This window comes from Pantherophis guttatus, chromosome 3 (assembly GCF_059756535.1).
Source record: "Pantherophis guttatus breed Tessera chromosome 3, ASM5975653v1, whole genome shotgun sequence".
Classification (NCBI taxonomy): Eukaryota; Metazoa; Chordata; class Lepidosauria; order Squamata; family Colubridae; genus Pantherophis; species Pantherophis guttatus.
Genome location: NC_142065.1, coordinates 98,508,837 through 98,534,532, shown reverse-complemented (window position 1 = coordinate 98,534,532; position 25,696 = coordinate 98,508,837). Strand labels below are relative to the sequence as shown.

General features: G+C 37.2%; 1 protein-coding gene across 2 annotated transcripts in view; it reads right to left on the bottom strand.

The window, feature by feature from the left end:
• Positions 1-25,696, bottom strand: part of BRINP3 (BMP/retinoic acid inducible neural specific 3) — a 297,673-nt gene that overhangs the window by 2,147 nt on the left and 269,830 nt on the right. The gene's annotated exons all lie outside the window — the stretch shown is intronic.

The following is a 25,696-nucleotide window of genomic DNA, read 5'->3' as shown; positions in this document are numbered from 1 at the left end:
TATTGTTACCAAGAAAATAACCGATATGCCCACAAATTCACCGTGATTCAAACTTGTCTGGTAAAAGATTTTGGCTGCAATTGAAAGCTTTGAGACAGATTACATACAAAACAAAACACCCCTTGTTATGGTACTCAAGATAACATATTATCCATAATATATTTATTCATGTTACAACATTTTGTTCTTCCTTGCAGATAACACTGCACTATCTCTCCTGTCCGTTTTATCAGAAACGTTGCTAAAAATATATTAGTTAAAAATAGATCTCTCCTGGATTTTGAAAATTTCAAAAATACGTTCTGCAATTTCCCTACCTCACATCACCATTTCTTTCCAATCATAAATTAGTTTTAAAGCTGAATCTGTCTTTAACCTACACGATTCCAAATGCATGTCTGTTTCAAGGAGATCCAAAGTCCCTGAAGCATTTACCAACAACTTTTATTTCAATTTGGACTGAGGAACTGGACTCCCTCAAGGTTTAATAAGTATTGCACATTAAAACATTGGCTTTGGAAGCAGAGACACTTCCAAATGGCACTTTCCCCTTCTCATTCTTATCAGACCAAATATTTGCTGTACTACTATTATTACTGGGGGGGGGGGGGGGCAAAATTTTCTGGATAAAATATAGTAGACTATTGTGCTATTGTATATTTTTAGAATGTAATGAAGAGACTAATAATGGTATCCCTTTATGCAACTGCCATCTCATTCATCTCTCTTTCAAAAGTAAATTGAGAGGACAATGGGAACTTTCAACATTCTAGACTGAGGGTGGGGGCAAGATTTATATGGAAAAGATGTTTCAAGAACAAAATCAAGAAGCCACAAACTTCATTATGTATGTGCTTTCCAAAATGCTTGATTCAATGTTAGGAATATATACATCGCTGAAAAGAATATGGCAGCTGTAGCTATGCAACATTATTTGAATACTGATGGTTTCTGTATCTAATTTGTTGCTCAACAGATGTAAAAATGTAGGAGACCAAATAGCTTAAAAAAATTATTTACCAGAATTTAAAGTTCTGCAAGGAAGACAAGCAGTACAATACAAGTGAGGGTACTAGGCGGATTCTAACCCGAGTCTAGGCAGTAAATCTGGGGAAATAATCAGATCTACTCTTTGCATGGTCTCCAAAATTTATATAGTGAATCTTGATTACCTTCCTATCTTTTTTCCAATAAAATTATATTTCAGGGTCCAAGAAAGCATAATTCTTATATAGTTTAATCTGGTTGGCAATAATATCATGACAACATTTAATGAACTGTTCAACAGTTCAAGTCCTTGGATTACAATTCTACCTCAGTATTGATTGAAGTGCTCTAAAATTCCATCTGGAAGCAGTTTCCCCCCACTGTTTCCTTACTATATTGTAGTTTAGGATTTGATGTTTCTTAGTCGATATACTCAAATTTTTCTTTGTCCTGATAAAGACATACGGCTGTTACATAAAATTAGATGGGGGAGGGAAGGGAATGCTTTTTGGCATGAAAAAAGAAATCCCAAATGAATACCAGTTTTTCCCTGTGTCTTGCCTCTTAATAAGTAAAACGTTTGCTTTTCCACCAAAGAATGGTGGAGCCCTGGTGTTGCAGGGGTTAGAATCAGTGGTGGGTTTCAAAAACTTTTACTACCGTTTCTGTGGGTGTGGCTTGGTGGGCGTGGCATGGCTTGATGGGCATGGCAGGGGAAGGACTGTAAAATCTCCATTCTGTCCCCAATCCAGGGGAAGGTTATTGCCAAATCCCCATTTCCTCCCGATCAGCTGGGACTTGGGAGGCAGAGAATAGACGGGGGCGGGGCCAGTCAGAATTATTACTATTGGTTCTCCAAACTACTCAAAATTTCCACAACTGGTTCTCCAGAACTGGTCCAAACCTGCTGAAACCCACCTCTGGTTAGAATGTAGTACTCAGGCAAACTCTGCCAAGAGACAGTAGTTCAATCCTGACAGGGCTTGAGGTTGACTCAGCCTTCCATCATTTTGAGGTGGGTAAAATGAGGACTCAAATTGTCAGGGGCAATATACTAATGTTGTAAATGGTTCAGAGCATGCTGTATATGCCACGGAGTGGCATATAAATCTAACTAAGTGCTACTGGTAAAGAATAACAAATGAGCAAATATCAATATTAGCTGGTATAGTACCAACTAGTAGTATATTATCAGGAATGAAATAGCAAACTCTGGTCCCAAATCATAAGCTTCAAGGTATTAGCTTCTAAATGTGCAAGATTGATTTCCTTTGCAACAATTACACTGCTAAAGTTTGTGATTCAAAGGGGTATATGTTCATTATTATTTTTTTTCTTTTTTTTTTCCTGTCTCATGTCTATGATTCTATGTTATTTTCATATCTTCAAATCAGTTTTTGATTCCTGACTGGTCCAAGATCACCCAGTGTGTTTTATGCCTCAGAAAATACTGCAGTTCATTTTCTCCCATTTTCTAGGCTGCTGCCTTAACTCCTACACTAAACTGGATCTGCTGCATATATATATATATTGAAACTTTAAACAATGTTTAGCTCATATATTTGCATTACTGCATTTTACTGAAGCAACTAGGCTGTTAACTCACTGAGGAGCATTGACTGAAGTGGCATTTCAGTGCTAACAATACATAAAAATTGAATGGGGAATAAAAGCTCTCTAATTTTTTCAGGCTGCAGATACTGTATACAGTACACCATATTTTTGCACAGACTCCTGGGTTAAAAGAATATTAGACAGGTGGGTGAAGGAGTCTAGTGATCTGTGACAAATTGTAATTCAATCATTTTAATATATCGTACTCATGAGACTATATGATTTCAACCATACATCACCCTAGAATAGTTTCTTATGAAGATCATAATGACTCCATGCTGTAAAACAAAAACATCTGGCCACATTAGAGTTATTTCACAGTCAGGGAGATCACCTTGGATCCCCAGCAAAAATGAGTTGAAAAATACAGCTTGTACACTATAGAAATATGCCTTTGTTTTCTGATCTCTTTCCTTTCCTCCCTCCTCCCTCCCCTTTGCTTTTCTTTGTTTTACGCTATTCGGTTTTAGACTTCAAACCAAAGGACAGAGACTACCATTATTGATCTGTAGGGTGTTCTGGAGTCTTTCTGGTGAAAGAATGGGATTTAAATGCTTTAAGTACATAAATGTTAGCTTTTAGGGAGCCCCTGGAGTAAGTTCTTATATTTCACAAAGAGCTCTTCAAATTGTTGAGTCTGATGTTGAGCTATATTGCAACCAATCACAATGATTTATACTTCAAAGCATCAGAACAAAATAGATATACACAGAGAGGTTTTTACAGCCCTGTAATAATATTAGGATATACCCACTAGTCTTAATTAAATATTTAATAAAATTATTTTGGCTGGTAATGACCTTTATTCCAAATACTGTGATGTTGATCCAAATGTGATTAATTCAAACAGTTTTTCATTATAGCCTCATGTTTAGAACCCAGGCTTTAATTTCTGAAAGTGATGCTGTCAAGACCACCTTGTGTATAAAGAGTATAAAGTGCAAGAATGCATATGTGTTTATTCAACCTCTGCAAAGTTTATGCTAAGCTTGCTTAAATGCCACTTTTATTGCAATCTTTACGTATTGTTTCCTGGGCTAATCTGTGGATGTAGTTTAGATCAAGCTACAATTCAATATTATTGTATTTTAGTTCAATTTTGTCTGAAAGTACTGAATTATTGAAGCAAACAGTAGCATTTAGTGAAATTGGTTAATCTTTGAAAAAAAAAGTCATCTAGAGTGGGTGAGGCTCGGTTGGGCTTAGATCGAAAGCTATAGGAAATCCTAGGACTGTAAATTGGGATATTAAAAAAAAAGTCTTTAAAAATGGCAATTGCACATTATTTGCATTATTGCCAAGAAATAAACATGGACATGTCCATATAATTATCAGGAATCAAACTTGCTTCAAGGGAGATGTTGCTACTTAATATTGCACGGATATACTGTATTAAGTAATATATCATGAAACCATCTCTGAATGTATTATTTTTAAAGTAGTAAGCTTCACCACATATTTTGCTAATGCATTTAGAATATAGAATTGAGCTGGAAGGGACCTTGGAGGTCTCTAGTCCAGCCCTCTGCTCAAGCAGGAGAACCTATACTATTTCAGATAAGTGACTGTCTAGTCTCTTCTTAAAAATATCCAGTGATGGAGCACCCACAATTTCTGAAGGCAAGCTATTTTACTGGTTAATTGTCGTCGCTGTTTGGAAGTTTCTCCTTAATTCCAGGTTGCTTTTCTCTTTAATTAGTTTCCATTGTTTTTTGTCCTGCTCTCTGGTGCTTTGTAGAATAACCCCCCTCTTCTTTGTGGCTTTGAGAGACTTTGAATTGAGAGACATAACACTGTTGATTCCAAACATGTATAGCTCTGTAAACAGACGTTGCTAGATTCTGTCCCAGCCATGCCATTCTTACCCATTTCAGATAAATAGTATGGAGGACTGAAACAGGCAATGGATGGAAATGGCTCTGACTGTTGTCAAGCTTTCTAAGAGTTGTCCCTGATACAATGGGTTTGGACTTCATTGCAAGCAGCTAAGTGACCTGTATTGGAAAAGCTCATTATTCATTGCAATTCATTTGACTCCAGGTGTCACAGAAACAAGAATTGACTCATTGCACAAAAGAGGATAAAGCAAGAAATAAACCATGAACTGGTGATTTAAAATGATAGTATGCTGGAGTCGAAGATGAGCTGATTACTTCATTTATGTCTTAGTTATAATAAGGGATAAACAGCAATACAGACGATTCTGAGTATATATTTGGATGCCATTAGAATCAGCATGAATATCCTAAAAGCTCATTTTAGATGAACATAAAGGTAGAACATTCATAATGTGGTGCCCAAGCCCATGGTGGCGCAGTGGTTTGAATCCAGTATTGCAGATTAATTCTGACGATTGCCAGCAGTTCAATCTTGTCCGGCTCAAGGTTGACTCAGCCTTCCATCCTTGCTAGGTCAGTAAAATGGGGACCCAGATTGGGGCCAATATGCTGACTCTATAAATCATTTAGGGAGGGCTGTGAAGTACTATGAAATGGTATATCAATGCTATTGCTATTGCTATAATTCTTTGTTTCAGAATTAAAAATAATATAGGATTACCTATTTAGGTCAATTCAAATTCCAAAAATTTCAGAATATCTATTGGTTGGGATCATATAAGGGTTAAAGCAGGGATAAACAACTATTTATTGACAGAGAATTACAGCTCTTTTTTTAAAAAAAGAAAGTTGAAGAACCACAGTGTGATTTCTAGTGACATCAACAGAATGTGCAGCTTTGATATTAGATTTAATTCTCCTATCTCTTAATAACTATTATGAAATTGTGAATTATCTGTAAGGTTGTGTGTTCTTTCCATGTTCTTGTAACTGAGTAATTTCTTCCTTTAATATTCTAATCATGATATTATATTATATACACATTACCTGTATATACGCTAACTGTTAATTACTCATAACTGCCATGGCCCAGAACTCAGCTTCTGAAGAAGCTGTTCCACAGACTGAAATGTCAGCCTCATGAAGGACAAAGCCAGGAATCACATAAGACTGATCAAACAGAGGTGCCACCTGAGCAGCTGGAAAAATCAGATGAGGATGACATAAAGACTTCCCGGTCCCCGTACAAGATGAATGAAGAGGAGAGCAGAACAATGAAGGTCTATTTGGTTCCTTGCCAAGCAAAGGAGTAAACCTTCTAATTAGTGACAGCTGGCTGCAGCCTTATATATGAAACAGCTCTGAGCATATTCTCTTTGCTAGAAACAATGCCTGACCATATGACTTCTGGTTCGTGTGTTACTCCTGGATGTAGATTCTATCCATGAACTCACACCCATGAACTTTGGAGTGGCTGACAACCTCAGCCTGGATCTTTAAAACTTGGTTCAAGGTTGTATGATTCTCCTGCACATTGCTTGTAAAACTTAGCAAGCAAGTCTTTGCATTGTTTGTATTCCTTTGCTTCACTGATAACTCTTGAACATTGAAAATCTCCTGAGAAATGCATGTGTATGTGTGATGAAACTTGGACACATAACCATATTTTATACATATATAGGAAAAACTGAGATTTCAATCTCTTATTTATGAGGGAAGTTCCATTTGTGTTAATTCTGGTTTGTGTTAAGGCATATGATGTGAAGATATGACTAATTAGGGAAATAATTTCTCAAAAAGAATGAAGGGTGGAAAGTAGCATGCATTCTTACTCTATAGTTTATATATAATGTTATATGAAATCAATTTGTACCAAAACTAATCTTTATTAGATATTTCTTCAACTAGTATGATATTTTTGTGCCAAAAATTGTCCTACAATTTGAAATTCAGTACATGATTTGGAGTAATCCCATAATGAGTTTTCAATCACATTCAATAGCTACTCTTTGATCACCTCAGAAAACAATTATGTTGTAAGTGTTGAATGAGACCTTTTCTTATTCTTCACTTTTTAACAATATGTTGGATGGCCTCCTGGAAATACTGCATAGATTTGAATTTTGATAAAATAAGTACAGAAACGTAAGTTTATGGAATTTTCTCCCATTAAAAAATATATCTTTCAGTCTTTTTTGTATTAGATGAAAAATATTTTTCTTCAAAGCAGATCTCAAAAATCTTCATCTAATCTGGCAGGACAAATAAATATTCTGCTTTTCAATCTCTCTGTCATGTCCCTTCTCACCTTCTGGATATTAAACATTTCTTTTCCTTTTAAGGGACATATGGCCATATCCACTTTTACCATTTTTATGACCCTTACCCAATGTGTTTACAGGAGGTGAAACTCAAAATAGCCACAAAGATCAAGTGTCTAGAGCATGGGTCCCTGACCCACGGTCTGTGGTCCAAAGCCAGGCCATATTTGGAACTGGTCCACAGAATCGGTGAGTGAGCATGCATGTGTGAACAAAACTTCACTTGTGAAAGTGGTGCACACACATCTGTGTAAAGCCATCCCATTGCTGCAATTGCTACTGTTTCCTCCTTTCACCAACCCAGAAAGATTGGAAGCCACTGGTCTAGAGAGATCCATTTTTTTTAAGGGAACATCTCTAGGACTTATCTCGATTACTGACATTGGAAGCAACAGGCAACCTCAAATAAATATTTCACACAATATGGAAGTGGTTAAATATGGAGGAATTAATTTAGGTCCCAATATATTCAAATCTGTTTTGTTCTAAAACAACTTGTGGTACAACAGCTTATTTGGTTTAGTTAATTAGATAGATCAGTAACCTGTGGTCCTTGTGTCTGGGCATTCTTCAGATTTGTATACCACTGCTCCAGAAGAATTGGCTCAAAGTCCATACATATGGAGGGCACCAGGTAGGGAAGGCTGATTTTTAAATTTTTTTTGACAATTTATTCAAATATGCCTGTTTGTCTAGTTAATGTGAAATTATATACATACATACATACATACATACATACATACATACATAGTATATTTATTGGTTTATGTATAAATATAAATACTTTTATTTAAAAGTAATTCCCAATGAATTAATGGGACTTATTATCACATGTGGTTAGAGCAGGGGTATCAAACTGGTGGCCCACAGGCTGGATGCGTCACACCCAAGCCAAGCCCACCCCAGCTCCGCAAATAGGAAATACATCACGAAATGTCACGAAATGACAATGTGACACCCTGAGCTTGACACCCATGGATTAGAGGATTGCAACTTTCAAATATTTAAATGGGTGATCTTTCGAGGGAAACCAAACATTAACAAATGTATTGGGATATATATTTATTGGAAAATGCTAGTACTTTATATCTAAAGACCTTGGATTATTCAAGGCCATGGCAAAACACCTGCCTTAATTAGCCTATGACCTTCAAGACATTATATTGTGCTAACCTGCTGCTGGTTAGATGAAGTCTGGTGGAGTGTTTGTGTCTTATGCATCCCCAATATTTCAGTAGATGGGGAAAAAAAGAAAATGGGAAAAAGACACCTTAACCTTTAAAAAGGTAGTTTTCATTATTTTTAATTAAGCTCATCAAACCTAAGTACCATATCAGCCAGATAAGGAACAGCTGTCGGTGAAGCTCTTGTAGTGTTTTCTTATCTTCTTAACAACAGATTTGCCCTCTTTGGTTGCTTATTGATTAAACAAAGTCACATAAAATTTGTGAGCCTCTCTGAAAGTTCATCACTTTTCTTTCTGGACAACTTGACATTTGCTATCAATTTTCTCTATTTGGATGTTTTCCATGCAAATGCTACTTCCTTAAAGTGTTGTCTAAAATGGCATAGATTAATACATAGCAGGTACAGAATGCCTTAGGTGGACTGTGGATGCCAGATGCCATATGGACTTTTCTGTGAACATGGAAGCTACTCCACTATCCTTGTCTCTAAACTTAATTTTGAGATAGTTTTGCCCATTTCTCTCTCTGGATATAGGAATTTTAGCTTACTGGATCTTGCCTTCAGGGTGGCCTTAGTTATTTCAAAAATTGGTACAGATCATTGTTAACATGAAGCTGTCATGAAGCTTGCATACATTTTTTCTTCTTCTCAACAGTTGCTATTTTCTACCAATATGATTTCACAATACCATTTCTTCTCTTTATCCTACATGTCAATCAAAGGTTATTTCTGTACAGATGCATTGAGTCATAGGGTAGATAGAAATGAAGACTACTAGGCTCTTTCCAAATTTTTGATACCATAGACTAAAGTGGTTGTCCTCCTTGGGTAAAAAACATAGCTTTCAATCCTTTTGCATGAGTTTTATTTCTGGATATATGAAATAATTGACAAGGACACATACTGCAGCGTTCCTTACTCCTTTGCATCATGCTGCAATTTGATACATGGGGAAGAAAAGAAATTGAAACATGATTATAAATGTACTAACAGGTCAATCACATCTGGTTGCAAACATCCAGACACTAGATACAGAAAACTATTGATTTGCCTTATTTGTAGAAGTAAAACTAATCAGATAGAAAAGAGATAAATGGTAGAAATGATAAATGATTATGCCTGTTTAAGAAAACATTAAGTAATTTTCCCTCCATAAATCTTTACAAAGTTTGAAAAATGTATGGAATTATTTGCAAGCCCATTGATTGGATCCAAGATTAAGAATCCAAGGGATTCCAGAGAAATATAGTAGAGTTAGCGGACAGACACTGGCTAAGGATTCAGCTTAAAATCATTTTTGGTTGGATGGATAGCCAATAATTAATGTTTTATTTTAGGTATCAAAAAGAGAATGGGCTAAGTGACTAGCTGAGAAGCTTTGTACTAAATTACTTTGTACTAGATTACAATAACGAGGAATACTTATGATGCCACTAAGCAAACACCTAGTTGTGATCTCCAAAACAGTGCAAAATGATAATTGATATTTGTTGTCCTTCTTATGTAGTATTTCACGTTAAAAAAATGGTAGCACTTTAAAAATAATTGCATATAAGGATATACTATTATCAGGAATAAAGTTGTACTGGTCTACCTAAGCAGTATTATTAAGTGTTGTCCTTACTCTGTACATTTTATCGATGGGAATGTGTAATCTTTTTTAAAAAGCAGTACCTTTTAAATTCCTCTTTATTTGAAAATGACAAGAAGCTCTTGAAAGGCTTAATAGGATTTATTTGCTTTTCATAGCACTTTCTTAAAAGCTATAATTAATAAAAGGGAAGTGAATTTGAGAAATCAATGTTTGCTGTTTTGGAAAAAAATAGTCCATTAAAAATATGTTCTTACAAGAGAGAATATAGAGATAAAAATTTTCAGTCTGTTGTAGACATATATTTATATGTTTGGTGGTGTGAAATTACTTCTAACATTTGTGTGAGCTTCAATAAATTTGTTTTTTGAAGAAAAATTATGTTGATGACGCATTATTTGCTCTACTGCAATCCTTAGATAACAGGTCCTTAACTGAAATGATAACACTCTGGAATTTTAGGACTGCTTGCTGCTACTTTCTTATCACATTTTCTGGCACAAACTTGCCCATTCAAATAAAGGCAGCTAAGAAGCAGCAGTGGTGACAATAAAAAGAAACTAATATAAAAGGTGATAAATGCAGGTGCATGCATGCTGGTAGCTGGAGTTTTATTTCTTGGCTGGTTGCCTACCATTTATTAACCATGGTTTATTGAATAAAGCAAAGACTGGATTATAAACTATGGTTTTGTACAGTTTATAAACTGTAATGGCTGAATGCACACAAGGCATGAAATGACAACCATACAAATCTCATTATTTCTGGAGGCTGTGGATGAACCTAAACGTTAATGATTATTGGGAAGAGACTTGGCGAGACAGTACAGCCCTGATTGGCAATATCTAAAAAAAAAAAAAAAAAACCAGTGGAAAAAGCACCAATTTGATTCAGTGCTTAAAGTAGCCATCTAGAAACTGGAAGGCTGTGAGTACTGATCCACCCTTGGGCACAAAGTCATCTGAGTAACTTTGAGCCAATCACTCTCAGTCTTAGAAAAAAGACAACAATGGCAAACCACTTCTAAAACCATGCCAAGAAAACTGCAGGGATTTATCCTGGCAGTCACCAAGCAGCAAGACTAACTTGAAGATTAAAAACAAACAAACAAAAAAACACTAGTATGGAATGCTGGGGACATCTCAGAAGGAATGGCCAGGAGGCTGGTTTGAGACATGTCAAAACAACATCAGCAAAATCATTAGCTAAAAGAAACTTACCGGTAGAGTCATACTTTTAAGCAGCACTGAAATAAGCAGAACTATTCAGAATGTATCAACATTTAATATTTTTTCCTGTGCAAATCTTAGATGTGAATGGATGGGGTTCAGAAATTTAAAAGTATATTTTTAGGCATTTTATTATTTATTTTTATGATGAAGACATCCCCATTGGTTTTAGAAGGTTGGGAAGCAGTGATGTGGACAGGAAGTGTGCAATTACAGAAGATTATTGAAGTACCACTACCTAAAGCTATAATCCCAGAACTTCAATACTCTTCTTGCAGTGTTGAGGATTTTCTCCTGGGCTGAGTGAATTTCACTGAATAGCAATGAATCCCTGTGAAAAGGTTATGTCTTCAGGCACAAATCTCATAGCCATTAAGTTGCCAATCAGAAATTCAATTCATCAAACTCGTTTTGATTTCCTGCTTACAATCTCTTTGATGAAGAATGGTTGTCTTGCATTTATATATAATGAATGTTTAAAGTTCTGCAAAATATTTCATTTGGGTTCTTTTCTGTCAATTGTTGCCTCTGATGTTTTCCTGCAAGCTATAATCTCTTTCCTTACATGCCCAGCAATTACTATGTTCAGTTGTTGGGATTTCTGGCAAGCTGAGAAGTTTTGTTGGTAGATAATAAGTGCTGATGGCAACATATATTCTCTTGCTTTGATGAGTCATCATGCTTTTTCTGACATATAATCTTTCTCTACTGGGTAGAAAATGGAAAGACAAATTCTAACTCGAATATAACATTGCCAGAACTTTAAAGTTGTAAAACTAGGACTGACTACACAATGCATTTTAAAGAAGCTGATCCTTCTTACTCCATGGTTGGATGAATTAAAAGAAGTTATTTAAGCCCAGAAGTGCTACATGCCAAATTTTACAGCAGCAGGCACTGGAGTTACAATTTCACAATTTTAATAAAAGTCTGAAGTCAAGAAATTGCTTCAGTTCTGTTTCTAGTCTTTTCTCCCAGGCTTCCATCTATCCTTCCTTATGATTCTTCTTTATTGGACTACTGCCTCATCTGCATTTCTTCCAGTTATACTGGAAGGTGGGATTTAAAAACAACAACAACAACTTTCTGGGGTATTTTTACACTAATTCTGCTCCTGCTTCTAGTCTATACATTTCATAAGTCATTTAAACTCAGCCAAATATACTTTTGCAAAAGCCAGGCTATTGTTAGTCGGATAATTTTGTTTTCTGAAACATCCATGAATACTCATTCAGTGCCTTCATGCAAGGTCATCTAACTCAGGCCAGTGATATGAGCTAATGTTTTGGGTATTCCCTAGACCCGTGATGGCGAACCTATGTCACACGTGCCACAGGTGGCACGTGGAACCATTTCTGTGGGCACACGAGGCCTAGGTCAGCTGCACCATGCATGCACGCATGCCTCCCGACAGTCATCTGATTTTTGGGTGTCTGCCGTGCATGCGGGAGACACACGTGCATGCCCCTCTCCACTCAGCCTGTTTTGGGTGCCAGGTAAATACAGGGCTTGTGTGGAGGCGCTGGAAGGGCGAAAAATGGGCCTACCGGAAGTTCAGAAACAGGTGGTTTCTGGCCTCTGGAGGGCTGGAAAAGGCAGTTTTCGCCCTCCTGGAAGCTCCAGGAAAGCCCCTAGAGCCTCTGGAGGGTGAAAAATAGGCCTTCCAGAAGTCCGGAAATAGGCCGTTTCTGTCCTCTGGGAGCTTCAAGGAGGCCTGCTAGGCCCAAAACAGGGCGTGGGGGGTTGCACGTGCATGCACGGGGGTGGGTGGGTGGGTGGGGGAGCATGGGGAGTCACACACATCTGTGCAGGGGGGTGGGGCAGTGCGTGGGGTTGCACATGCATGCATGGAGGGGGGCAGGGAGTGTGTGTGGGGGCATTTCATTATGGGTGTGGGCATGCGCGCTTTTGGCACCCAAGGAAAAAAAAGGTTAGCCATCACTGCCCTAGACAAAGTGAATAAATAAAACAATTGCAATGAAAGGCATGATATCATATTATACTATCTATTACCCAGAAAAGAAGACTAGGGGATATTGAGTACATCTTTCATATCCAGAAGACGCATCTGCCAAAGTGCTTTCTTTGCATGTGCATAATTTTCTTGCAAACAATCATGATCCATGCACAGATTCAGAAACCTGAAGAAGTCTCACAGAGATGGTCATGACAAGATCTACAGAGTAAATCTACATATTTTATTTTGACCCACAATGGACAAGAATGCTGATTGGTGAGCCTGGCTTTGTCAAACCAGTTGAATTTTATTTATTTATTTATTAATCAAATTTCTATACCGCCCTACTCCCGAAGGACTCAGCAATGCCTCAATTAGTTATGAATTCAGAAAAAACATCAAATTCCACCTAACCTATTGAAATTACCCTACTTATAATCTCCAAATAGAAAAAAAAAGCCTAGATAATTAATCAATCTCCTATGCTTGAAATGCATTAATAGCTGAAGGTCAACTGTTTTCACTTCTGGCCACTGTTACAAGGAAAGAATAAATTATGCTATAAAATACACATCTATCTAATGCATATCATATCATATATCATAATTCAGGCTGTGCGATTCCAGGGTGGCATTTAGCTAGAAACACTGTACCCAAGATCTTAAGCAGTATCCAGCAGTTCCATACTATACAAAGCTTTTTATTATAACCTTGTATTATAACCAAATAACCTTGTATCTCATAAAACTAAGGAAAATTTTAAAAGCATTTTGAATTGTTCAAAGGAAAGCTGGGGGCGGGGGGGTCGATGAACACACAGGCTGATCCCAAACTCAAAGCTGCACCCTGTCTCAAGAGACAATTCAGTTATTTTTAGTCAGAATTTGCAATAAAGTCTCATTCCATGTGAGGAAAGAAAAAACATTTTTTCCCCTCTCGCTTGAGGTGCTTAACAGAACTGTGAAGATTTATCTGAAGTGCAGTGTCATCAGCTTTTTTCAAATAATATGGCTGCATTTATCTAAAATAACTGTAGGCCTCTATGCCCAAGATAACTAAGCTATTCAGGGCTATGAAATCATTTCCCCCCCATGCCAAGATTCACAGGTGCGCTTGTAGAGAGATTCTTTATTATACGTTAGTCCTTCCCTTCGGGACACTAATCTCCATTCACCAAAGATTTAAAAGAAAAAAGCCCTTTCCTTCTGCAGGGGGAGACTCTGTTTTTATATGCAAATGTAATCCTGCTATGAGTAACGGTAGCAATTATGTACTTCTAATTTTTATCTTTTTTTAAAAAAGGGATATAAAAATAATGTTTTTTTCCTGTCCACCTCAATAAAAATCTATTCATTTATAAGGCATTTCTCTCCCCCCCCCCATTTTTTTTTCTCACCATGTCCTTAAAAAAATCAACAATTCAATCCCTTATTAGGTCAATAACAGCCACCACCATCGGCACCACAAAATATTTTAATTTCTCTACTCTTGCCTACTTAATAGATACTTTAGGCAGCCTTTAATTTGAATATTTCCAGCTAATTTATACAAATTGAAAACTACAAATTTAAAACTAAAGGCATAATTTCTTGCTTTTCCTGTGCTGAATGTGGTAATTCACAAATCCCAAAAGGCATGATCTGAAATCTGGATACCACCAAACATAAATGGGTGTGGGAACATATGGGAAATCATAAAATATACAAGGACAACTGCTATAACTATATTTAGCTGTAATTAATTTATACCTAGACTAAATCTAAACTTTGTTTTTGTACTAGCCTGCCTATAGGAATATCAATTTCTGGTATGCTATTCAAAGTTGAGGTATAAGCAGGGGTATAAGCAGCTGCTTAGTTGAGATAAGCAGCTGCTGGGGGTTTGCAGGGGTTCGGGAGAACCTCTAGCTAAGTTTCTGTGCAATTCGGAGAACCCCCAAATCCCACTCCTGGCTGGCCCCATACACCCTGCCACGTCCCTCCCAGAAGTCCCCACGTGGCCCGTTCTAGATGCAGATAAATGCAGGCTGTGCACAGAGGCTTGGGGAGGGCAAAAAACAGCCCTACCGGAAGTTCAGGAAGCCTCCGGAGCCTGGGAGGCCATTTTTGCCATCCCGGAGGCTCAAGGAAAGCCTCCTGAGCCCAGGGAGGGGAAAAACACCCCCCACCACCATTGTGCAGGAGACCGACTAGGCCACACCCACCATGGCCACACCCAGCCAGCAACTGGGCAGAGAACCCCTTGCTAAAATTGTGAAGCCCACCCCTGAGTATAACCCTAGCTAGGATAAAGTCGCCCAGCTTTGATCAAGATGCAAAAAGTGGGAAGCCAAGTTATTTTTCTAAATGATTGTCTGAAAGTCATCTTATTCTTTTATAAGAATGAAATACACTATAGAAACCAAAGAAAGAACTAGTAGAAAGGTGAAGTGGATCAGAGGTAATATGTAATCCTGAAATTACACAAGAAACTGGCTTTGTTGATTGAGAATTATTGTATGCATGGATGAATGAGATTTTAATTGTATTAAACTTTTTTTTCTCTCTTAAATATAAAATTTAGTCCTTGGAATCTCTTTGATCCTGTGCTCCCCTTCAAAGGTCAGATCAATGCAGTGGCAAGGAGTTCTTTTTTCTGGTGGTAAACAATTTACCAGCCACATCCCAGCCTTACAACCGCAATAGTTCCCAAAAGTTCTGTTGCTAAGCAAGACAGTTAAGTGAGTTTGGCCCCATGTTATGACTTTTCTTGTCAGAACTGTTAAGTGAATCACTGCAGTTGTTAAGTTAGTAGCACAGTTGTTAAGGGAATCTGGCTTTCCCACTGACTTTGCTTGTCAGAAGGGCGCAAAGGGTGTGTGTGTGTCACATGACCCCGGGACATTGCAACCGTCATAAATATCAGTCAGTTGCCAAATTCTGAGCAGGTGACCATGGGATTGCTGCAACAGTTGTAAATGTGAAAAATGGGCATGTCACTTTTTTCAGTAGCGTTTTAACTTCGAATGGTCACTAAATGAACTATTGTAAGTCAAGGACTACAAGCACTGTTCTGGTTTCCTCCTGCTTTGACTATTGTAATACCTTGTACACAGAGATGCTATTAAAAGAATCTCAGAAATTACAGCATGTTCAGAAGTCAGTATTAAGCTTCCGTAGCCTTTACAGCTGAAATCAATGAATGCCTTAGATTAGAAAATCAGCTGCTGTTGTGGGAGGATCTGCTTGCTAAACCTAAAATCTAAACAGATCTTCTCCCTTTCTTTTCTTGCCTTTTCAGTTCCACCTCCCTTCCTCGTCAGTCTGTTCAATTGCATATCCCCTTTCATTTCTGTTTCAGTGCAGTTATTTCTCTTATCCCTTACATTTCTACTTTCTATCCTTCTTCTCATTGTTGGATGATCTTGCTTGAAGACGGGATGAAAATGTTCATCTATGTGTTGTGTGTTTCCCAATGTGTTTTGTGTAGGAAAAAGACAATAGTTGGGGTGCACAGATGAGGTTGAATTATCTATAGAAGTGGAAAATCACATTTCTCAGTTTAGTAGATACTAATCCAATAAATGTTAATTTTATTCTCCTAGTTGTACTTTCCCCCCTTAAAGTATGTAGAATACACAGGCATGCATGTATGCACACACAGGCATAACACAGCCACACATCAATTGAGCAGGGAAAATATATCTAGGACTGTGAGATTTCAGATGAAACTGGCAGCTGTAGGTTGGAAATGAGGGAGAGCTGGATTTGTCTGGATCTGTATATTTATTAGTTTTCTTCCATTTGGGGAGAGCTAGTCTTAAATTCAGAGTTGTTTACCACTGGATATATATAATATTAAACATCTCAAAGCAGGCTAAAGCATGGAGTGACCCTTTAAGAAGGCTGAACATGCAGATGTTAACATGGAATACTATATAGGGATTATGGAATTACATGGCTGGGTTCTGAATAGCATGCTACTCTGCCACAGTCTTGTCAAAGGTTGCCCTAGCACAAAGTCCAGATATAACAAGCGAACACACAGCAGCGTTTTCCAATTCCACTCAGAACATTATGAAATATGATTTTGGTGGTATAATTTGTTTAGTTATGAATAGTTTTTTTATACTTCAGGGTTGGTTTTCTGAACCAGTGTTCATTCCTTTAGTTTCCTTCCCTCAGTTAGGAAATAAAGATAAATTGAAGGTTTAAATCTTCATTTAAAGCAGATTTGTGAGACAATGGAGAAATAGATCACACATGCTTTAAAAACATTTTGGGATTATCCAAAATATAACTAGATAAGAGAATAAGAAGCTCAAAAAGTAAGAAAAACAAGGAACTTGAGATGCAATCATGAAGACTAAAGCTGGGGTCCCCAACCCTCGGTCCATGGACCGGCATTGGTCCATGGCCCACCAGGAACCAGGCTGTGAAAGCAAGCAAAGTCTCAGCTGTGCAAACGTGGGATGCAGGCACCGTGTGAAACCACACTCCTTTGGTCCATGGAAAAACTGCTCTCCACGGAACCTGTCCCTGGTGCCCAAAAGGTTGGGGACTGCTGGTTTAAAGAAAAAAAAATATTCTCCAGTTTGACTACATCCTCTTATTACTTACGTGTTGCTAGCCAATGAAAGCTGGAAATTCAAATAAGTTTATCTTATGCCTGAAAGACAAGGAAGAATTCAGGTAGTCCTTGGTTATCTACCATTTGTTTAACAACCATGCAAAATTATGATGAATAAAGAGACTTGTGACTGGTTCTTGAAACTGTGGCTGTCATAGCATCCCATAATCACATGATCACAATTGTGATTTGGGCACATAGCTTGCACTCAGCCTTCCATCCTTCTGAAGTTGATATAATGAGGACCCAGATTGTTAGGGGCAATATACTGACTGTGTAAACTGCTTAAGAGATGGCTATAAAGCACTGTGAAGTGGTATATAAGTCTTAAGTGCTAGTGCTATTTACAAATATCACAGCATTCTATACTAATTTGATTGCCATTCATAGCTGGCTTTCAACAAGCAAGGTTATTGGGAAAGCTGGCCGAAAGTCACAAGTTGTAGTCTCAGGATGTCACACCTAAGTCTTGATAATTTGTTTAATGATTGCAAAGTTACTATTATGTATACTTTTGTGGATTATAGTTCATTTCCTCTGATTTATAAATTTACTAATATGTATAAGGTCACCAGCTAGCAATGAAACTGCATATGATGATAAACTATAAACAATATCAACAATCATAAAAATACCCAGAGCTCTTTATTAAAAACTCAGAGGACACCCATGCCATACATATACACAAGAGTTCAGAAACAGTCTGGTTCCAATTCCTAGGAGAAAGTTAAGTCTTCATAGCCTTCTGAAAGGCTCCCAAGATTGGAGCTGTCCAAATATTGGAGGGGAAATTGTTTCATAGGGTAGGTGCTATTACAGAGAAAACATTTCCAAGGATCTACCAGGGGCACTGCCTCATCAAAGCAATTCCTAACATGTCCATTCTGCCAGATCTGTTGGGGGTGGGTAGATAGAAACCATTAGGAAAAAGCAGCCCAATCATTAGCTGGCCTTGTGACGTCCAGGGCTTTAAAGGCGACAATCAGCAGCTTGAATTGTATCCAGAAGCATCCTGGAAGCCAGTGCAGCTCACAATGATGCTACATGAGTGTGCTATGCTGCGTGTACTTCTGTATTCTGGAGTAACTGAAATTTTCAAATGCATTTCAAGGGGAGCTTCATGTAGAAAGCATTGCAGTAGTCCAGTCCGAAGGTGACTGCATGATTTTATTGTTTTAATGTAATTTTTTTCTTTGACAGCTGTGAGCCACCAAGAATAATTGGAAGTTGAAAGCCATACACATTTAATAAGTAATAATAATAATAACCATGATGAATGCCTTCCAGTGAAGAAACAGGCACAGCATTCACAAGATGTATTTAGGCAAAGGCCTTCTTGGCTATTGCTGCTACCTGCTGCTCAATAGCAATAGCACTTAGATTTATATACTGCTTCATAGTGCTTTTACAGCCCTCTCTAAGCAGTTTACAGAGTCAGTATATTGCCCCCAACAATCTGGGTCCTCATTTTACCCACTTCGGAAGGATGGAAGGCTGAGTCAACCTTGAGCCTGGTGAGATTTGAACTGCTGAACGGTAGCTAGCAGTAAGTTGAAGTAACCTGCAGTACTGCACTCTAACCACTGCACCACCTCGGCTCTTAGCAGGAGCTGTGAGTCAAGAAGACCCACCCAGATATGCCAGGGGAGTGTTATTTCATTTGTTAACAATACAAATCAGGAATTCAGGGGTCTTATAGCCACAGCCAATATTATCAGTCTTCATGCATTTTTAATTAGATGCATGAAATATATTCTTAATCAAGAATATGCATGTACATACTGTACAAAGCTTTTATAGTGATAGGATCAACAGAAATGAGGATTTGTGAAAGGAGAGAAAAACTGAGTGACAGTATGGCAATCATTAAATATAACACAAGCATTCTTCCACTGATGGTTAACGGTGGAAATGTGCGAAGAGATCTTGTTCGCTAATGTGAAAACTGTTTAAACTTCTGACAAATTCTAGTTTGGCTGTCTCATAAGGAAATTGATTTTTGTAATTTTTTTTCCTCAAGGGGAACTGAAATTTTCTCTTGCCAGTTTTTCGATACTGACATTTCAGATGTCAGATGTGTGTGTGCCCATTTAATCTTTCACACAGATATTGGCTAAGTATGTCCAACTGCTTACAGATAGCCCTCATGTCTAAAACACCTACTAAGTAGCTGCAACACATTTTGGTGCAGTAATATAGGTAAGAAAAACCAAATCCTGTGGCTGACTGAAATGGTCTAAATATTTTTGTTACAACTGCCCTGGCTTACTATTAAAGGACCAAGTTATGACCCTCACAATCAGAGGTGGGATTCATTTACTTTCCCGACCAGTTTACAAATGTGAGTGTGAACGCATGCACAGTAGTTGTGCATTACGTCCGGGTGGGTGGGCGGAGCCTCCTGCAGTCGCCGCCACTGGTTTGCACAATCCGGAGAGAACCAGCTGAATCCCTCCACTGCTCACAATATCTGCTGAATATATCTGTTCTCATATTTCAATTGCTTAGTTCCATCCCGTAGCAACAAGGCTTTATGATGGACAATTACTACTTCCGTAAAAAAAATGAATGAAAGTTTTGAAGTTTTGAATTGACATTCCAATGTATACAAGTATTATTCTAATATGTGATCTGCAATGATACTATCCTTTGGTTTTTATTTTTCTCCACATTTTACTTCAGATTTTTCCATTCAGAGAATGCATATAACACTACTTTATTTTTTATAGATCAACCACCTCATGGGATTGTTGTGGGGAAAATAGGAGGAGGAAGGTGGGTTGCACATATTCGCTGCCTTATTTGTAAAAATAATAAATGTGGGATTAAAATAAATCTACAAAAATGTTTTTGGGGAAAATACCAGCGAGATTGTATATACAGTATACCAGAGGCTAGAAGTTGCAAAAGGAAAAAGGTTAGATACAAAAAATATATGAACCTTTATATGTATGAAAATGTTTCCCAATTTTTCAATGCCATTTAAATAAAAATCGGAGTACAAAGAACTGAAACAATGTTACGTAAAGCAAAATAAGTTAATTCTTTTACTTTAACAAGAAAGACAAATGAATTTTGATGAAACTAGTGTTTTCATATAAAGATGACACATTTATCTTTAGTTACTCCTTCTTTAAAAACAGCAACTTTGGAATCTTCTTCGTTTTATGATGTTTTGAGACTTTTGAGAGTTGTTTTCAATGGGTAGAAGTGTATACATTTAGTGTCTCCACCAAATATTTAATGCTATCATTCACTGGAATTTAACAATTGTTTTAGTAGATGTCTGAACTGTGTGGATATTTTTTAAAGACAATGTGCTGATGAAAGTAATCTAGGCTCAAACAGATGGCACACTTTCATTTTAAATTTAGAAATTCATCAGTTTCCTGTTCAATTTTTTTAACAAAAAGAAAGGCTTGGATGCCAAAATAAGTTATACCATCAATCAAGGTTATGCTATTTGTCTTGCATTATACTGAGATACAGAAGCAGTTATTTCAATATTAAATAATCTTATTTAATTTGGGGCCAGATGGGGGGAAAAGACCATCTTTGTTTAAAATAATACTGGTAGCATATGTAACAAAATATATTATCAATCATAACAGAAATGACCCTTTTCAAATTTAAGTAAGCTATGGATTCACTTCCAGTATATTATAAAGAGCAAGCTTTAAGCAAGTCTAATCAGTTGCCCCTAACACCAAAGTTTCATATAGTTTTTAACTTCTTCCATATGCTATGAAAAGCAGAAAGCCACTTTGTTCTAGTGCAGAGGTGACAAACTCCTGGTCCCTGGGCTGGATGCATCATGCACTGGCCACACCTATGCCCGGTTTAGCGAAGGGGGAAAAAGTCCCGATAAGTAATGTGACGCTGCTGTGATGACGTTGAGTTTGAGATCTCTTTCTAGTAGTTAAGGCACCAGGCTAGAAAGAGAGGCTGGGAATCCAGGTCCTATCTTAACTATCAAAGCCAGCTGGATGACCTTGGGCCAGTCACTCTCTCAGGATTGTTCTTGTAAGGAAAACAGGAAGAGGAAGGAGTCTGAGGTATGTTTGCTGCTTTTTTATTTATAAAAACTATAAGGCAGGATAAACAATGCAAAACAACATTAAACTCTTCAGCCCCAATTATACTCTCTCTCTCCCTTTCTATACTAGCTCACTGCATACACAGACACGAAGAGATTTTCATTGAAATGTATTGGTGTCATCTTTTGTTTCCAAAGTGGTCCAGTTTGTCCACTTAATTGCTCAATTAAGTGGCAAAATTGCTATTTGAAGACCATCCCCCCAAAAAACAGAACTAAATATTTCAACATCTCCTTGCATTTTTTCCTATGTTAAATACTGCAAAATTAAAATCCCTGATATGGCATTGATATAAAAATAATTTCCTCTATTTTACTTCAACTCCAGTCCAGATTATACTGTATGGCATAAAACCTTACTACAGACTATGTTATAATGTTGCTTTACTTTATTAGATGTTTTACATAAAATGGCAAAGTAGAATTATAGGCCTGCAAGTGTTAGAAGCATTAATACATCTTCCTCAGCATTTGGCTGCAGCCTAAACCATTTTTGTGAATTGCTGCATAATAAGAGAGCTGGGAATATGCAATTCACCTGAATTTTATTTGCCTGCTGAAAGGATTTGAAGCTGGGGTGCTGAAAACTGGATGAAGCTTTGATTGAGAGAATGAATGAAAAGTAAGCTTGAAAATATATTATAAAATGTAAGAGGGAAAAAAAGCATATCCCTATAATCATACTGGCTGAAACCATGATTAGGCCTAATAAAGACACCTTTTTGCAAAAGCTGCTGCAATCAATTGGATTATGGAAATGGAAATCAATGGATAAAATAATAAAACTGGCAAAAGATTTTCTTCAGTCTGACATTAAGTGAATTTTTGGATAGCAGTTCTAACATACTGCATAACAAGCTCTGTATTCAGATGCCAACATTTATCATGAAACTTCTCAGAATTATTGTTGGTTTCTTGATCCCTTGCTTTAGCTAGAGAAAAGATTGCCTATCATTATTAGAAACAGCAAAGATGTAATGAGATGGACACTTCACAAACTTTCACATTTTTAAACTATGTTAAATATTGGGGCATCTTCGAAACAGAAAAAGAATAGAAATAAATAATCCCATTTTTAGAATATGTCCAAGGACTATTTTCCATCAGCCCAAGGGTTCAGAATGTAGAATAAGATAATTAAATAACAGCAAATTCTAATTGAATGTTTGGAAAATCTTCCTAATAATAAGAGTAGCTTGACAGCAAAAGCAATTAACAACTTTCCCCTTTAAAGGTAATCTTGATTTACAATTGGGAATAGAACAGAACAGAATGACAGAGTTGGAAGGGACCTTGGAGGTCTTCGAGTCCAACCCCCTACTTAGGCAGGAAACCCTATACAATTTCAGACAAATTGTTGTCCAATCTCTTCTTAAAAACTTCCAGTGTTGGAGCATTCATGATTTCTGGAGGCAAGTTCCACTGATTAATTGTTCTAACTGTCAGGAAATTTCACCTTAGTTCTAGGTTGCTTCTCGCCTTCATTAGTTTTCATCCATTGCTTCTTGTCCTGCCTTCAGGTGCTTTGGAGAATAGTTTGACTCCCTCTTTTTTTTGTGGCAACCCCTGAGATATTGAAACATGCTATCATGTCACCCCTAGTCCTTTTCGTTAAACTAGACATACCCAATTCCAGCAACTGTTCTTCATGTCTTAGTCTCCATTCCTTAGTAAGTATTTGAAGATACAGATGGCACCATCCCCCACTCCCCAAATGAAAAGTACTTACAACCCAGATTCAAAGTTCCAATGGCTGCCCCCTTGCAGTCATGTGAACACATTTGGGGTGCTCAACAACCAACAACAATTCATGGACATTGGCAGTGTCCCATGGTCACATGACTTGAATTTATATTTTTTGTTGGAAACTGGCATTGACTTCTGGTTTCTGGATAACAAGGAATTTTCATCCTTTTCTCCTCTCAACAGTCCAAATTTTGGACAAAGAGGATCGCTGGTTTGAGAGAGGGGTCATAGAGGCCATCTATGTCAAAATTGAACAGCCCTCTCTCAACAGAGGGCAACAACATTGTCTATCTCCAGTCTACAACATAGTCCTTTCAACAGTTCCAAGAACTGTTGAAAGCTCCACACCCATTTGCAGCTGTCTGCAAAGAATATAAATCCTTCTATTCCCCACCATCCACTCAGAGCTGAAGAAACGTATTGGATGAGAAGTGAAACATCTTCAAAGAAAAAACAAAGTCCAGTTGCTTCTTGAAAAAGTGCCATGACCTGAATGACTTAGATACTCCCTAGATTAAATGGTCACATCTATATCCATCAATCCAATTTCAATTGGCTATTGCTGTTTCTAGTTGCACACAGTGAAGACAAGATGAGGTTGAAATACTTGTTTGAGAAGATACTATCAGTTCAATTCAAGGTGGTTCACACTTTGCTTTGGTTACAGTTAAGAATCAGCTTTACAAATCTGAAACATCAGCCTCTCCTCAACTGTTATGAGCTAGCTAACAAATAGCTATAGTTATGTGACCTTGGGAAGCATTTAATGAAATTGGAAGAATCACTAATGGATTATGAGTAAATGAAGCTTCACAATCTTGCACACAGATAAGTGCTCTGTCTTTGTGCAATGTTTATAGTTGGATTTTTTTAATAAGAAAAACTGAAATTCATTTTACAGTTTACATGAAAATGTTTAATTATGCTAACATAATGAATGGGCTGCCAAATTAGAAATGCTATGGTGTATGAGTCTGCAAGAGATTATTTAGGTATATATTTAATTTTTTATGGAACAAGGGGAAACAGTCTCATGTCCTATGGATTAATAAGGCGGCTGTATCTAATTTCACAGGGAGCAGCAACTGTCTGTCTTTCTTGTGCTCAAAACCTAAGTAGTATCAAATGGTTAATAATTGGATGGGAGATCTACATATAATACCATGCCTAGATTGGGGGAAAAAAAAAACCCTCAGAAAATCTCACACTGTTTTGGTGTTGTTTACAACAGAACTGCATAGATACGAAATATGCATACTGCATAGTATAAAATAACCAGAAATCGAACTTTATTTGAAGACTTGCTATACCTGAACTGAAAAAAAAATCTGAAGTATCAGCAGCTGGTTGCAAAGAGGTCCATCTAGTAAGCTGCTACATATTTGAATTTCTAGATACGTTCGTCCTATTTTAGTGGTATTTCTTATTAACATGATTGAAATTTAAGCAAGCAGAATCAACAACTTCCATCCTCTGTCTTTAAAATTACAGTTCTCTTAGTAGTGCATTGATCAAGTGCCATGCCAGCTGCTTCTCTGACTGAACACAATGCTGTGAAAATAGTTTGTCCCAATATATCTAGTCAACAAACAAAAGCATGCATTCACATATGACGAGTGTGCATCAGAGCAGATGCTCAATATATCTGTGTAAAAATATAGATATTTTAAACTTGAAAGTGTCAGATTAGATCAAGAAATTATTTGTGCATTGCTTTAATTTATGTTGCTTCTGGGCTGAGAGCGAGCTCTCTTAAATACCTCTGATTTTTAGCTTAATTAAAAATACAGCCTTGAAATTCTTATTCTCCGTCCCCTACCTTCCATGTTTGATTGTTTTACACGGTAAGTCCTTTTAATGTTAAAAAAAGTAACCACAGTGGAACTGACCTTTACTTTTTCTGTAATTCTTTTATCTTATCAACATTCCTTTGGGTAGGAACTGGCTTCTTGGTGTGTACCTGCTCTGTGAAATTAAACTCTCTGATTTATAATTGGGGATGCTTGTTTGCATTTAAACCTAAAAATCCATGGTGAGCTCCCACATGCTCCTGGAGTGATGAAAGCCAATTTTAAAACAAAACAAAGCCAACATTATGAAGTATGCTTCAAAGTACTGAACATCTGAACTTTCTTTGTTCATTACTGTGCCAGTTTGAAGGTAGTAAATGATATACGATAATGACACCTCCTCAAAACAAAAAAACAAACAAACAAACAAAAAAAACCCGAGATCACGTTTTATTAGGACTATGTGGCTTAATATTTTGCACATAGTGGCAGTGAAAGCTGCAAAGTTCAGTTGCACAAATGGTCTGCCTTTGACCCACGCTGCAGATATCCTTTTAAAACAGGGAGTAATAATAATCAACCCATCCACTTAAATTAATGTTTTAATGAATTTAATATTTTAATATTAAAAATTTCATTCATTCATTAATTAACAATCCATCTTTGCTAGAGTTGAGTTGCAACTCATTTCTCTCCATCCAGATCATTATAGCTTCTGGGCACTGAGCCAG